We start from the raw sequence: 15,360 nt of genomic DNA, 5'->3' as shown, positions 1-15,360 counted from the left end.
GTTGTTAAGTATTAGTAATGTTCAGTTTAATTTATTAATTATACAAGTTGCAATGTTTAGCCTAAAACGATCGTTTCTAGTCTTGATTTAGTCATATATTTTACATTAATTAATGATAATAACATGTTCTGTAATGTATTTTATAATCTTAAGATGTTTCACTATTCATAATTAATATATTCAATTAAACAACTTGAACAACCAATAAATTAATTTTTAAGAAACATTGACCAAATGTTGTTAAGGATATGAAAATAAATGTAAATTATGTATAATAAAAAATAATGTATAAATATAATGTATAAAGTTAAACTTGCGAATTTTAATGTAAATATATAATAAGACATAGTTCAGATTAATTGTTTTAATACAATTACGTTTGAATTTATTAAAATTTTATTTGTATGCAAATTATACGCGGTGCAACAAAAGATGATGAAACTTTTGTGATTTGATGAAATGAAAGTGTAACTTCGAATATATGAGCTGTAGTATTTTCTAGAATGTCTTTTCATTATAACAAACCCTACTTAACTTTACGTTTTGCACGTTTTTGGATCCAATTCGTAAATTTTTCGACTTATCTGTAGTAGACTGAGAGATTTATAATGCACTAGCTTTTCGCCCGCGGCTTCGCCCGCGTAGAATTCGCTTATATCGCGCGACACGGTAAGGAGTATTTTCTTCGCATCAAAAAGTGTGGTTTGTTCTTTCCCACGTTCATCTCCATCTTTATACCAAGTTTCATCAAAATCGGTTTGACAATAACGAACTTTCATACAAACTTTCATCCCCTCTTTCAACCCTTTCTACCCTTTTTTCGCGATAAAAAGTATCCTATGTTCTTTCCCAAGTTCATTTCTATCTTCATATCAAATTTTGTAAAAATCGGTTCAGTGGTTTAGGCGTGAAAGCGTAACAGACAGACAGACAGACAGAGTTACTTTCGCATTTATAATATTACTAGTAGGGATGATGTATTTATAAACGAATACATACGTAAAAAACGAAGGAGGCTACACATTTCTATATATAGTTGTATCACTAGCACGCAATCAACAAGCTGAAAATCCAATATCCACTCTAATATTAAAATAAATATAATTAATTTTATATAAAAATAAGTGGGAATTTACTGTTTGATTTCTTTTAACGATATGATTTGCTAGGTATCTTAGATATAAATTTTTTATTTTGCAACTTTGACAAAATTAATAACTACTGTAAATTATAATAATGAGTACATGGAAGTGGTGTCGCATTAATGGTAAACATTTGATGAGCAACGTTTGATCAAAAATATTGCTGGAAATTTATTTAAATGTTGACCCTCCTCGGGCAATAATAATCATTATCAACTCTCCAACAATATGCGTGTTGCCAGCAACTCTGCAACATGACGATTCAACTCTGTTGCAAAATAATTGTTACTGTGTATCATCATCATCAGCCCATTTATGTTCCCACTACTGGGACACAGGGCTTCTTTGAGGAGTTCAGGCCATAATCCACCACGCTGCCCCGTGCGGGTTGGTAGATGATACATGCGTTGAACTTTTGATTCTTGGACATGCCGGTTTCCTTACGATGTTTTCCTTCACCGTTTTTGAGCAGTGTTGATGTTACACATGCGCAGATAAATTGAAAAAACAATGTATTTCCCGCACGCTCGCCTGGCCTCGAACCTCGATTTGTCAATTTTAAGTCCGAGGGTCTCACCACTGAGTCACCACTGCTTTTGTTATTATGTATACGGGGCGTATAAACTTCAAAGACTGGCAAAACAGTCGTGTTGTCCCGAACATCGCCAATCGCGGTACTTTCAAAAAGATGACTCACCGACTCGTATAAAGTAGGCAACTTATCTAAACCGATATAAAATGAATATAGTAAAAAAAAAAACAGCCTAATTACAGCGAATCAACTTATTTTCCTTCATGCTCATGTACAGAGTACACGTAAGGAAATTATTTAATCCTGGCGATTCTAATCAGGCTTAATAAGACAAACTTTTGAAATTATTGTATTGCCACCGATCCTTGGTAAGTGTGCAAAATAGAATATTGTAGAACATTCCTACGTTAACAGAACGTCGTTTAATATTAAAGTTATTTTCCACGCTTTAACGTGATTATGGTTGACATCAAGTCTGATACTATACGATGTCATCTGGTTTTTTTATGTCGTCGTCGCTACTGAGGCTGGTGGGTCACCAAGTGGGTGGGTAAGGGCTTCCGCCACCCATGAACATTTGGAGGCGTAGGGTCGTTTATAGACTTCACTTTTCGACGAGTGGATTGGTACTTAAATGGTATGCAATATAGAAAGGATTATCGAGAGGAAAGGTTATCTCAATATTATCTTAAATATGACCTCTGAATCTGAGAATATTAAAGCGTTTCCTTTGTATTCTTTAATTATTATATTATAATTTTCTTCTCTCATTCACCTTCATATATTTTCAAAGGCAATTCACTTCGTTTAGGATCAATAAAGAATTTTGAACCCCTTTCTCATTTAAATAAAAAAATGTCACCGTTTGTATGATGCATAAAGCAAAATATTTTAAATGAAAAGAAAACGTACTTTGAATGTTTTCATATAATCACGGTAGCGTAGCACATTAATTGTCCCAGCTTCTTATTAAAATTAAGTATGCAATATATGCACAAAGTCTTGGCATTCCTTCCTTGCTTTAATGTAATGATACTTGGCTAAACATCTGCGGTACGATTGTAAAGAATGCTATGGAATGACAAAAACAACTGAACTAAGATAATTTACAAAAATAATACTCTACTTCTGTATGAAAGTATAATTTTTTTAAATTAAGGAAAACAACTGAAATGTATTCCAACAACATTGTTATGGGTGAAATAACTATGAAATACTTTAGTAATTTGATGTGGTTTCAAGTTAATAAAAGTATTCGGAACGTGTGTGCATAATTTTACTGACGGCCTCTTTCAGAAGGCTTGGATCCATTAAAGATTTACTAAGAGGATGTAATGACTTTTCGAAACAATGAATTATTTAATCACACTAATATTTAAATGCGGAAGTTTGTTTGTTTGGATTTTTGTTCGTCAATCACGCTGAAACTATTCAACGGATTTTGGTAAAATTTAATGATCTGTATATCAAAACCCATTAATATCTATACTCTTATGAACTGACATGGGTGATAGAATACTTCTTATCTCGATTAAAAGCTCCCTTGCGATGACTAAATCATTTGTAATTGTCCAAATAACACCGGGCAAAGCCGCAGGCGGAAGCTAGTTCTAGCTAGCTATCAAAATTTTGTATTCACATAGTTGTATTGATATCATTTACATATGTGTTTCAATTCGTAGCTTTTTGGAAAATAAAACTTTAAGACTAACAAACACGTGAGCTATATCAAACACGCTCATACGTAAGAGGCAGATATTATATACTACATTTTTAGTAATTTTAAATCTAATAATCAAATTAAAATTCATTAAACCATTGATGATATATAGCCGTGTCTAGAGATTTTTACAATTAAATAATATACAATACGTTAAAAGAGCAGAAACACTCGAGACCTTTAAAATATTATTATAAGCTTTTGATTAGCAGCACCTGTTCCCTTTTCGGTATGTATGTCGAATCTTGCACGCTGAAATTAATCCACTTCTTATTGAAATTTAAATTTGTCGAATTTTTCAATAGGTAAGTATGACAAAGCATTATTATGTGATCTAAAGATGGGGGCTACAGATATAATTAAATAATATCACAACTATGACGTGTTTCATTGGATTTCTAAAGTTTATTAAAAAAATGTATATTTTTATTGAGTTAAGTCAAAATTATGCTGCTAATCCTATCCTATTAGTCCTACTAGTCCTACTAATATTATAAATTCGAAAGTTTGTAAGGATGTGTGTGTGTGTGTTTGTTGCTCTTTCACGCAAAAACTACTAAACCGATTGCAATGAAATTTGGTACGGAGACAGCTGGACAACTGGAATCGTATAGGCAACTTTTTATCCCGATATTCTTACGGGATACGGACTTACACGGGTGAAAACGCAGGCCGCAGCTAGTAATTATTATAATATTTAAGTAGGCGCTCTTTGTTTGATATTGAAGTAAAGTATATTACAAGCAGTGGTGGCTCAGTGGTAAGGACCTCGGACTTCAAAATCGATAAGTCGGGGTTCGAGACCGGGCGAGCGCGCAGGAAATAAATTGATTTTTCAATTTATCTGCGCATGTAGATAACATCACCACTGCTTCAACGGTGAAGGAAAACATCGTGAGGAAACCGGCATGTCCAAGAATTAAAAGTTCGACGGCATGTGACATCTGCCAACCCGCACTTGGCCAGCGTGGTGGATTATGGCCTGAACTCTCATAGGAGGCCTGAGTCCCAGCAGTGGGAACATATATGGGCTGATGATGATGATGATGATATTATGAATAAAATATTATAAATACGAATACATATTTTCTTAGTCGAAAAATGTGTTATTTCAAGTGCCATTTAAATAAACATTTGTCGTATGACGAAACATGAGTAGAGAGCAAATTCATGGTTTAAATTCAAATACCATTAATGATTCCACGAATATACTTATTTCATGCTAGTCTTTACAAAAGTAGCACAGGAATATAATACATTGAAAGAACAAGCGATATTACTTACATTTAGACAGCTGCTACTAACGGTCTTGAGACGGAAACTTGTTGGATTAATAAAATTTATGGGAAGTCGGCCTTACGTTTCGGAAGTTTGATATTGTTGCATAAAGTGTGTAAAATACACATTTATACACCCTTTTCTTTTTAACTTTTGTGATTTGTAAAGTCTTAAATTGCTTCGCAATATGTATACTGTTTATTTAATAGCCTACTTGAAATATTTAATCTGAAAAAAGAGTTCTCACTTGTGTTTGAAAGTTGTGAAATATAAAGAAAAGCTCTAAATAAAATACAGCGCGATTTTTTAACGTACAAAATATGATAAATTATTTGGTAGACAATGCAGAATTCCAGAATTACCCGGCCTAATGTGGAGAACCTGTCCCTTCATGTCACTTGGATATCTCGATTTTATAGCTACCACACTCAGACATTGAAAAGGCATAATAATTTTTTTTTTGTTTTCTATGTTCTCCAAATAAATAAATGAATAAATTCTTACCCCGTAAACTTTTAAAGTTACTTTTAAAGTAAAGTCATAGCGGGCAAATGATTTGTGATTCGCTTGAGGATCACCACCGCCAATGATTTTTTGGAGTATTCTCAGACGTATATCGTCTGAGAATACTAAAAATTACGACTATATATATATATATATATATATATATATATATATATATATATATATATATATATATATATATATATATATATATATATATATATATATATATATATATATATATATATATATATATAATTGGAATCTCGGAATCGGCTCCAAACATTTTCATGAAATTTAGTATATAGGGGGTTTCGGGGGCAATAAATCGATCTAGCTAGGAATCTTTTTTGAAAATGTCATATTCGTGTTTTATTTGTGTTTTTTTTTTCCTGACATCTATTGGTGAATAATAATACTATTTTGCTTCGTAGATAGCTGGACAACTGAAATAACACATAGGCACTTTTTATACCGATATTCCTACGGGATACGGACGTACGCGGTTTCAACCGCGGGTCACAGCTAGTATAACTAATTTTGGTTCATATGAAAATACAAATACAAGAGATTAAGTCTCAACCGCTTGGATGTATGGATATGAAATGTATATCCATGAAATTAGTATGATATGTATAGTATTTTGTGGCACTGAACCCTGGCCAATTCTGTTGCATTTTTATTACCTGATATCTTAAAATAAGACATTTCCCATTTCACTCTTTCCGAGCTTTATTTTCATAGCAAATATCCATCTCTGAGTGGTTGTAAACATAAAGATCATTTATTTTTATCTGAGCTCTAACCTTTATCTACTATCGCAATGACGACCCCATCAAAAAGTTCTTCGGTTCAATGATTTAAAACGAAGAATGGCACAGTCTGTCTGATTGTTTTTTAATGTGAGTATTAATGGATTCGTACATTATAATTGTTAAAACATTTGAATTTTTAGTCCATGTTATATACGAAACGTGTTTTAAAAGCAATTTAAAATGTATTCAAGTTGTTAGTTTTTCGAACCGCGAAATAGATTGGAGTTTAAATCACGCAAAGCACGCTACGTCGGATAACCGATTGAGACGTGTTTTTGTAGTTGTATTCAGGGTAAAATGCAATTGGTGAACAAAAAATATTAAAACTATCTCAAAAGCATCCACCGGTATGTATAAAATTTAAATAACAACATGCAAATACAAAAAAACTCAACACCACATAAATACGGCAAATACTTTAATTTGTATTAAACAAATTTATATAGTAAATGCTTCAACCATTTTCAATACCAAAAAAACATAAGATAATTAGACTTTGCTAACGATATATTGGCATACATCGATAATATTAGGAACAAAACCCACACATACATAATGTTATGACCAATTAGCAGCGTATTCATTAAGACCCTTTAATTGTATGTTGCCCGTATAAATGAAAATGATATCATTATTCGAGCACATTGCTATGCGGAGCTCTTTGATTTTGTTATACAAACATGTGTTTAATTAAACGAAATCCTAATAATATTATAAGCGATTAAGTTTGTAACAGTGTATAGACGTGTGTGTTTGTTACTCTTTCAAGCAAAAGCAACAGATCGTCTAGAAACAAAAAAAATACCAATTTACAAAAATGGCATTTGAGATAAAATTCTAAAGAAATTCAAATATCTATTTACATGTGTACTACATCTGTAGTAATATACATTTTTGTATATTGTGAAGGCTAAGTAAATAATGAAAATCATTTTTTTAAATACACATATTAGAGAGATTGTAAGTAATCCTAGATCGGCCTCAATTAGTCTTAAAAAAAATAAGAAAGGATTAAGCTTTATGCTAAGCTTAATTAACCGACCCTAATCATATATTATAAGCTAGCAAAGAGTGACTAATATTTCTATTGAATCAGAAAATACAATGAGTATTATTGAATATATCGAATGTTATTATGATAGTATCGTTATGAGAGTATGTAAGTATTCGGAAGTTGTTTTTCATGGAAGTATGTTATAACTGGAAGAATTATCTACGCCTGCGAGGCGTACACACATCGAAAATTGTTTCTCTGTTTCTCATTACGGTTGAAGCTACCATGTTGTGCTCTAGCCTATCCCAACGGCCAACAGGAGCTGGCCAACGCTGCCTTCGCTAAGGTAAATCTATCCATTTTTGTTCATTTACGTCAGCAAGGATTTATTAAGGATTTGTGTAACTTCTTTCCTATTTTCCACATCCAAATTTATTTGAAATTAATGTACTTTTGAGTGTTTGTAGGCTCCTGGTATAACAGTGTCCATAGACTACACAGCTTGCGCATAAAATTTGAAGCTGTTCAAATTTCTGAAATCCGGAATACGAAAAACATATTTACAAGTTTATGATCTTGGGAAGAAGTGAGTTGGTCAAGAGTAGGGTGAGGTCTTCCTAGGGAAGCAAATTACACACATTTATATAAAAAGTTGTGTTAGTTACGCCACTTACAAATATAGAACGGCTGAGACTTTATAGGTTTTGTTCGTTGGTTTTGTCTCCGCTTGGGTTAGGATACTAAGTAAAAACTGTTAAAAAACTACTAGTAAGGCGGAGCGGATGGAACCGGGCGAGTACTTTGTACAAACAAAAATTATTATTTATGAATGCTTTCTTTCGTAGTCTTATTTACACGTTTATAAATTATATATAAACAAATTGAACAACTAAGAGAAAATATGCTTACAATAACATGTACACAGAAGAAAAGTAATTTATGTTAATTATATAAAGTCCATTAAGTAATTAGTCATTGACTATCGAGTGCATTCAGAAAAAACATATATGATATAAATGAAAAAGTGTTTTTATTTGTCCTCCTTTCATGCTATTTTATGGTTTTTTCTATTTAGAAAAGTGACATAGACTTATTTTTACCGTGATAAATCTTCTCAAATTCCTTTGAATGTTCAAGGAAAAAGCCTGTAGGTTATACTACCTTTCTGAATCTGGTTAAAGTTAAAAAAGAAACGCCTTTACATATATTCTATATTTTTGGCACGGGTAATGACATTAAAAAATATCTTAAGTCATTAAACACGTGTCTTTAAGTTGCCTTGCTATATCACATAGCTCTTGATATTACCCATTTCAAATATCGTATTAGTCGATTCCATAAATTTGACAAAGTTCGTAAATTAAGTCATAAAAATGTGTTTTAACTGAAATTATATTATGATTAAAGTATCTCGAGTATTCTTGAACAGCTGTTCAACCACTTCACACCTCAGTAAACAATGAAGGATAAAATAATGCTCAACAATTGCGCAGAAAGCAAATATTTCAGGATACAACTCAGCCCGAGTTCGGCAGTTGGTGTACAACCTTCGTCCGTGCGAGTTGTGTGTGAAACTTCTAGAATGAGCTCGTAAAAGTTCAATACGATACTGCTTGTAATATTATATTTACTATAAAGTTATGGTGTTGATTCGAAGTGATGTATTAACAGTGGTGTTGACAATGTGAATGATTTTGAAAGGAAAGTACATGAAGTTTGCAAAAACTGTGAACAATTAAGTAAGTTTAAATTTTTGTGTCGCATCAATGAATTTTTTGTCTATGATGTTACATTAATCAATAGTATATATTATATAATAGTTTATATATGTATATATATATCAAAATGAGTTGAATTATTAGACACATTTACAAATATTTATTACCGTAAATTATATTTTATAAAGTGCGAAAACTATTCGATTAATTGTAATATTAGCAACTTCTACACGCGCTAAAAGTTTATAATAGTTTTCATAAACAAACTTAAATCAGGTATTATGAATATGCAGGGTGTGCCGATGGTGTGCTATGCTCAATTGTATTAAATGTTCAATGGAACGACTCTGACGATGCATAGATAAATTTAATAAAACCTCACCCTTTTTGGATCCTTTTTCCTGTTTATTTCACTTTTTTTTTTTAACGTGAGGAAATCCTTCATGGATACCTTGCTACTTCGGGGGTAGTAGCAAAGGTTATGCCAGACTCTTACTGGCTAAAACCTAACGGTGGCCTACTTCGGCGCAGGTAATGAGGGGTTCCCGGGATCTCCCTTAGGAACGCGCACGGTTATTTCACCTGCCACCAAGATGAACTTTCAATACGTTCCTTTTTATTAAAAAACCCTTTTCAAAATATTCCCTACCTACTAAGAAACCGTTGTGACTAATAGTAACAACAAATATTATACGGCCAGAAATACCTTTACTAGAAGCATTTCCTCTCTTGCCAATATAAAAATATATTATAACCTATATTATTAGTCATTTTGTATCAAATTCAGGATTGGTGTCTCTACGTCAACTTTAGGACATCAGTATGACGTGGTATATATTTAAGTACACACAATAATTGTGAGGAGCGTCTATTAGTGTTTTGATCCTTTATACAGAAAAAAATGAATTCTTAATGTTACATATTATGTCAGAATAGCAACTTTTATGTATTATTATATTACACTTAGCGGTCGGCTTTCTGTTGATTTTTTTTTATGTCATAGCGGGCAGCTGAGCTGGTGGTTCGCCTGATGTAAAGCGATCACCACCGCCCATAAACATTCGCAAAGGTGTAAGTACCTCTGCGAATGCGCTACCCGCTTTTATGGGGTAAGGGAAAAGGAAAGGATTAACGACTGGAAAGAAGGAATGGACTAGGACGGGTGAGGAAAAGGAAATGGGCCTCCGGCTCCCCCACTCAAACACAGTGGCATGCCACTATTTCACGCCGGTTTTCTGTGGGGGTGTGGTACTTCCCCGGTGCGAGCTGGCCCAATTCGTGCCGAAGCGTGCTCGACTCCCACAATAAATGAAATAGATTTGTAATGGTTTATCAGATATAACTGGAACCGATCTGCAACTGACAGGATACTCGAGGAAATTCATTAAGGCGTCTTTTGTTTACTCAGTAAATAAGGATTGAGAAGAAATAAGTAATTCTCATAAACGTCAATTATATATGATTTACGTTTACGATTACAAACTTAATCCACAAATACAACATATACTTTAAAAAAATATGAAAGATTGAGGATAGCTCCTTCTTCAGTTATTCAATGATTCAACGAATTCAATCGGTTTCAAAATATAATTAAAAATAATATATACAACCGAAAATGCGAAAAAAGTGGCAGTAAAAATGTGAAAGAAACAATGAAATTTTCAAGTTGATTGACTTGTTACGGGCACTGTTGATTTAGCAAGCAGTCCCAATTGAATTCGTTCGAACGTTTGATCCCACGTCATACATTTATTAGAAATGACAGCGTATTGACTGTCATTTTATGGTTTTATGAATGACAAAGGGGTTTTTCGTATTCTTTATTACTCCACAATGCAATGTTGTTTGAAGGGAGGTTGTGATATTTTATATTGGAGGATTATGAACAATTTCCCTCGAGCCGTTGATCAACTTTCATTTGTGTTAATATTTGATGGTCCTTTTTGTAATACAGTAATATTATGTGTTTGTTGTCAATATTTATAGAACCTTATATAGATTCAATTGTAATTGAGGAAAATTTGCTGCTTCAATAATCTCTTAAAATAAAAATAAGGACTAGGAAACGAGTTATGATAAAAAATAACTATCTGTACATCTAAAATATTACGTTATAGAAGTGGAATGGGATCATGTCGCAGGTTAAATGGTACTATTAAACATTTTGTTCAAACATTTTACCTGCAGCCTTAATGTGTAAGGTTACATAAGGCTGCAGTTTGCAGAATGACGGCTAATTTTAAGTTCAACACATACCAAGCAAAATTGAAACTTATTAATAAAACAGTGTTATTTATTTTCTAAAATGTACATAAGTTAAATAACGGGGTACATTTTTAGGTAAAAATGTCTAAATTATTCTTTAAAGGAACTTAACAGGTGGCAAGGCATTAGAATTTTATTCAAAAATTATTGTTGTCTTTTTAAGAACGTTCAACTTATTTTATTTATATTTGCAACTATATGACCCATTTTATCGCTTTTCGAACATTTTTAATTTCTCCTTATTTGATTCTCCAACATAAAAGCATTTTTAAAATTGCGTTAAACTTACTATTCACTTTTATAATACAAGTGTACACTTTAAACTAAAAACATCGCAACTTCCCCTGTTCAGGCGTAAAATATAATAATTTCTGACTAAATATAAAATAAAATATAATAGTTTAAAAAAACTATAAAACACGCTTTAACAAAAATCATATTTTGCAAATTGAAAACTGGAATAATTTTATCAAATTAGTGTATTGTCATCGGTCCTCAATAAATCTACAAAGTTTGAACGAAATCTGGCCGTTTAAAGTGGGTCAAAATCGCGCCCAAAGAAGTCAGTTACAAACAAACAAACAAACATACAAACAAACAAACAAACAAACATACAAGTGAAGCTAATAAAAAGCGTGTAAAAATCTGACAACAATTCTACTAAAATTAAAAATCAAATCGACTTCAAATATGGCACTGGCGGCCACTTTTTTATAACAATGATATACCCAGAACTATAATGCTAGAAAAATACAAATATATGTATACATATTTTTATTGTATATGCTTATGACAATAGTAGTTCAATCTTCAACATTTCTCGGGGTATAAATCATTTTTTATTTATACCTCGGGATTTTTTCAATATTCTCATGGTAAATACCGGAAAATAAACTTATTTGTAAAACACGGATAACGGGAAAGGAAAGTAAAACAAAACGGAATACGGTCAAAGTGCCAGACATGGCCAAGTGTAATATTTTAAACAACACGAACTCGTCGTGACCTTTTTACTCTATTTTCCGAGACTGTAATAAAAATAATGTCATCCAATAGATAGTACGCCCGCTTGGGCATTAATTAAAATTGATCAAATTCTAATAACTAAAAACGTCACGAACAAATTCTCAAATGTCTTATCCCTATAGAAAAATGTTTGAACACTATAATATTTTCTAATTAAATACGTAATCTGAACTTTAATACTCGCATTTTTTTTACAAATAAGTTAAGGATTTGTCATTGAATTTGTTATTCGTAAAACGTTACTCGTTGAAATAAATTTCAACAACAATTTTGGTGAACAAAATTATACATCTTAATTAGACACAGTCATTACGCTCGTGGGCTTAGTGGCACCGTATCATGTCTGCGTAATTGTCGCTTTGGCAATGAGAATCTTAAACGAGCCAAGAGTGTGTCGGATGCGATAATTAGTCTCACACATCCATAAATAAAGCAAAAGATTCTCGTTTCGGGGTTCCGAGTGCTACAGTAGACCCTTGATTTGTCGTGCGTCCGTCCATTTCGTCTATTTGACTAAAAGCCTTTTATTCAAAATTAATTGCTAGTTAATGACAAGTTTCCGTGCTCTCGAAATGAAATACTGCTAAATGAATTTCCGTTGTGCAAAGGATTTTAATTAAGCAGTAACTTTTTTTCATACATAAAATGCTTCGATAAAATCACTGAATGTAGGTATCTGGCATAGGATTTTCCATACTTCTTATTTCGTAAACAATCTGACGTAATTGTATGTAACTAAAAAATAACTAAAAAATAAATAATCTGTATAGTGTAATAGGTATAAAGCAAGGAATATCATCATCAGGGTTCAGGCCATAATCCACCACGCTGGCCAAGTGCGGGTTGGCAGATGTCACATATCGTCGAACTTTTGATTTTTGGACATGCTGATTTTCTCAAGATGTTTTCCTGCACCGTTTAAGCAGTGATTAAATACATGTTAAGATAAATTGATAAATCAATTTATTTCCTACACTATCGCCCGGTCTCGAACCCTGGTTTATCGATTTTGAAGTACGAGGCTCTCACCACTGAGCCACCACTGCTTTTTTAGGAATATAGTAGTAGACAAGGAATATAATAGTAGGTTATAATAATAGAATCAAGTGCGGTAATAAAATATTCGTATATAAATGCCTTTTGCGAATAAATGTTTTTCACACAAAAACAATCATCACCAGTTATTATCTCCATTATACTTCCCACTTAAAAAAACTCGTTTTAGTCATTTGTCCGCGAAATCGAAGTTTTATGATGTTAAACGGTTGTCATTAATACAGCTCTTATACTGCTTAATGGTTTATTTTTTAGGGTTATTAAGCTACATTTATATATTTGCTATTGCTAACTATTTTTTATAGAACAAAAAGTTGCGTTTTTTTTGAAACAGCTCCATACGTATGACGCGAATAAAATTGCTTGAATAAAATAAATGCGAAAGAATAGATAATATCTGATTGTGACGAGGGAATTGAACCAGCATCTCACAATGCATACAACTGACTGAAAAAACCATAAATATTACACTGTATTAACATTGACCATAAATAGACGTAATCGATTGACATTATAGTACCCAGTGAAATTAAAATCTTTATAAATTATAGGGAAGGCTTCGTCAAAAGATTACTAAGCTTTAAAGAGCTCATTCAGTTAGAAATCCTGAACATGATTAGAGTTCGTGGGATGGTTGCATTCAAAGCAAACATGATTAATGACTCACTGTTGGTAGAAAGTGTAGCATCCTCTTACTGATTCATCTATAGTGGTGTGGACTTTTCTCTATATAAAGCATTAGAATAATGACCTCGAATTACAGGGGAATATTAAATTTATAGTCTGTCAAAATCATCTTCAGTTAAGAATTTATAAATAATATGTCAAAAATTATATAAAAATAATAGATACGGTGTTGTGGGTGGAAGTTGATTTCACATTGTGATAGCAAATTGTATGATTATCAATGTGTTCGAGTCCATTTTGTTTTTCACAGCTGTGTTCAGAATTTGTAAGTGGCCACTTATTTTCATAATAATAACCGAAACTAAATAAGAATTCGAATTTTAAACACTGACACAAACGTTAATGTTATTTAAAAATCAATCTTTTCAAATATGGAAGTGTGGTACGATTGTTATGCTATTTTGGACTACTTAGAAGTATGATAATAAAGTCTACCTAACTTATCTGGTTTTCAAATTACATTTTTAAGACGTATTTTTTTATTTAAGAAAAGCATATAGAAAATATTAAAAAATAAGCTGCCAAATGTTAAACAATCAAAGTATCAATTCATAAATTTGTTCTTCATTAATTAATAAAATGACGAACATAACAAAGATTTAGAAACAAATCATGTATCGGTTCTTATAAATATAACAATTCTGATGTTCTGGTATATCGCAACCTTGAAAGTGTTTGATTATTTATTGAAATCAAGTTATGAGCTATAAATTAATAATCCACAAATTTATATTGATGGAATTTTAAAAATATTTGTCAGTTGATATATTTTATTATTGTTGTCTCGGTTTTTTCTGCAATGGTATTATAATAAAAACTACGAATTATTAAAATTATATACCCAGTCATGTAATCAAAAACTAATGATTTGTGTACTTATTTGCGGCATAGCAAAATATTGTTAAAAATATTTATTATTTAAATGTTATATGTAGTAAGTGTTTAATACTATTATCTGTATAAAATATCTCGGTCTAGCAAAGACTTCTGTATAAGTATACTAAGAGGATTGTGGATCCTTAACTCCAACATCAAAGTAAACATTTCACACTATTATACTAGATAAGCCTATTATAAAAATAATGATCTACATGAGACCCTATTACTAAGACTTCACTGTCTGTTTATATATTATTCTGTCTGTCTGTCACCCTATTGTATCTCAAGAACCGTGATAGTTATACAGTTGAAATTTTTAGATATGACCTATTTCTGTTGCTGCCATAAGAACATATAATAAAAGCAACGATTGACATGGTTATAAATTGCATAGGTGACCAATTTATTATGCAGTTGCTTATCCTCAGTGCGAGTCCGACTCGCACTTGACTTTTTTACGTTAAAATACAAGTTAACTAGCTGGCTATTAACAAAAAAATAAAATATCATCAGGACATTGAGCTTTTTTATACGGAAATGGAAATAAAATCTTACATAAAACAAAATACATAATTAGAATCCATTAATATTATTAACAAATTTATTAAAGTATTAAAGCATAAAATCACAGATAATTGCCTATTCAGATAACATAAATAGGTAACAAAGTAGCACTTAGAGTAATAGAAAATTGTATAGAAAATTCTGTAGCTGAATCGTGAATTGAGTTTTCATGTAGATTTT

The 15,360-nt window shown here is 31.8% G+C and overlaps 1 protein-coding gene across 1 annotated transcript in view; it reads left to right on the top strand.

The window, feature by feature from the left end:
* The first annotated feature begins 8,542 nt into the window (after positions 1-8,542).
* LOC119839628 (gonadotropin-releasing hormone receptor) overlaps positions 8,543-15,360 on the top strand; it is a 32,816-nt gene continuing 25,998 nt past the window's right edge. Inside the window, exon 1 of the mRNA XM_038366024.1 lies at positions 8,543-8,724. The gene's annotated coding sequence lies outside the window, so the exon portion shown is untranslated. The remainder of the gene's footprint in view (positions 8,725-15,360) is intronic.

Source organism: Zerene cesonia, chromosome 4 (assembly GCF_012273895.1).
Source record: "Zerene cesonia ecotype Mississippi chromosome 4, Zerene_cesonia_1.1, whole genome shotgun sequence".
In the NCBI taxonomy this organism is placed as follows: domain Eukaryota; kingdom Metazoa; phylum Arthropoda; class Insecta; order Lepidoptera; family Pieridae; genus Zerene; species Zerene cesonia.
This window is presented reverse-complemented; position numbering and strand designations above follow the sequence as displayed.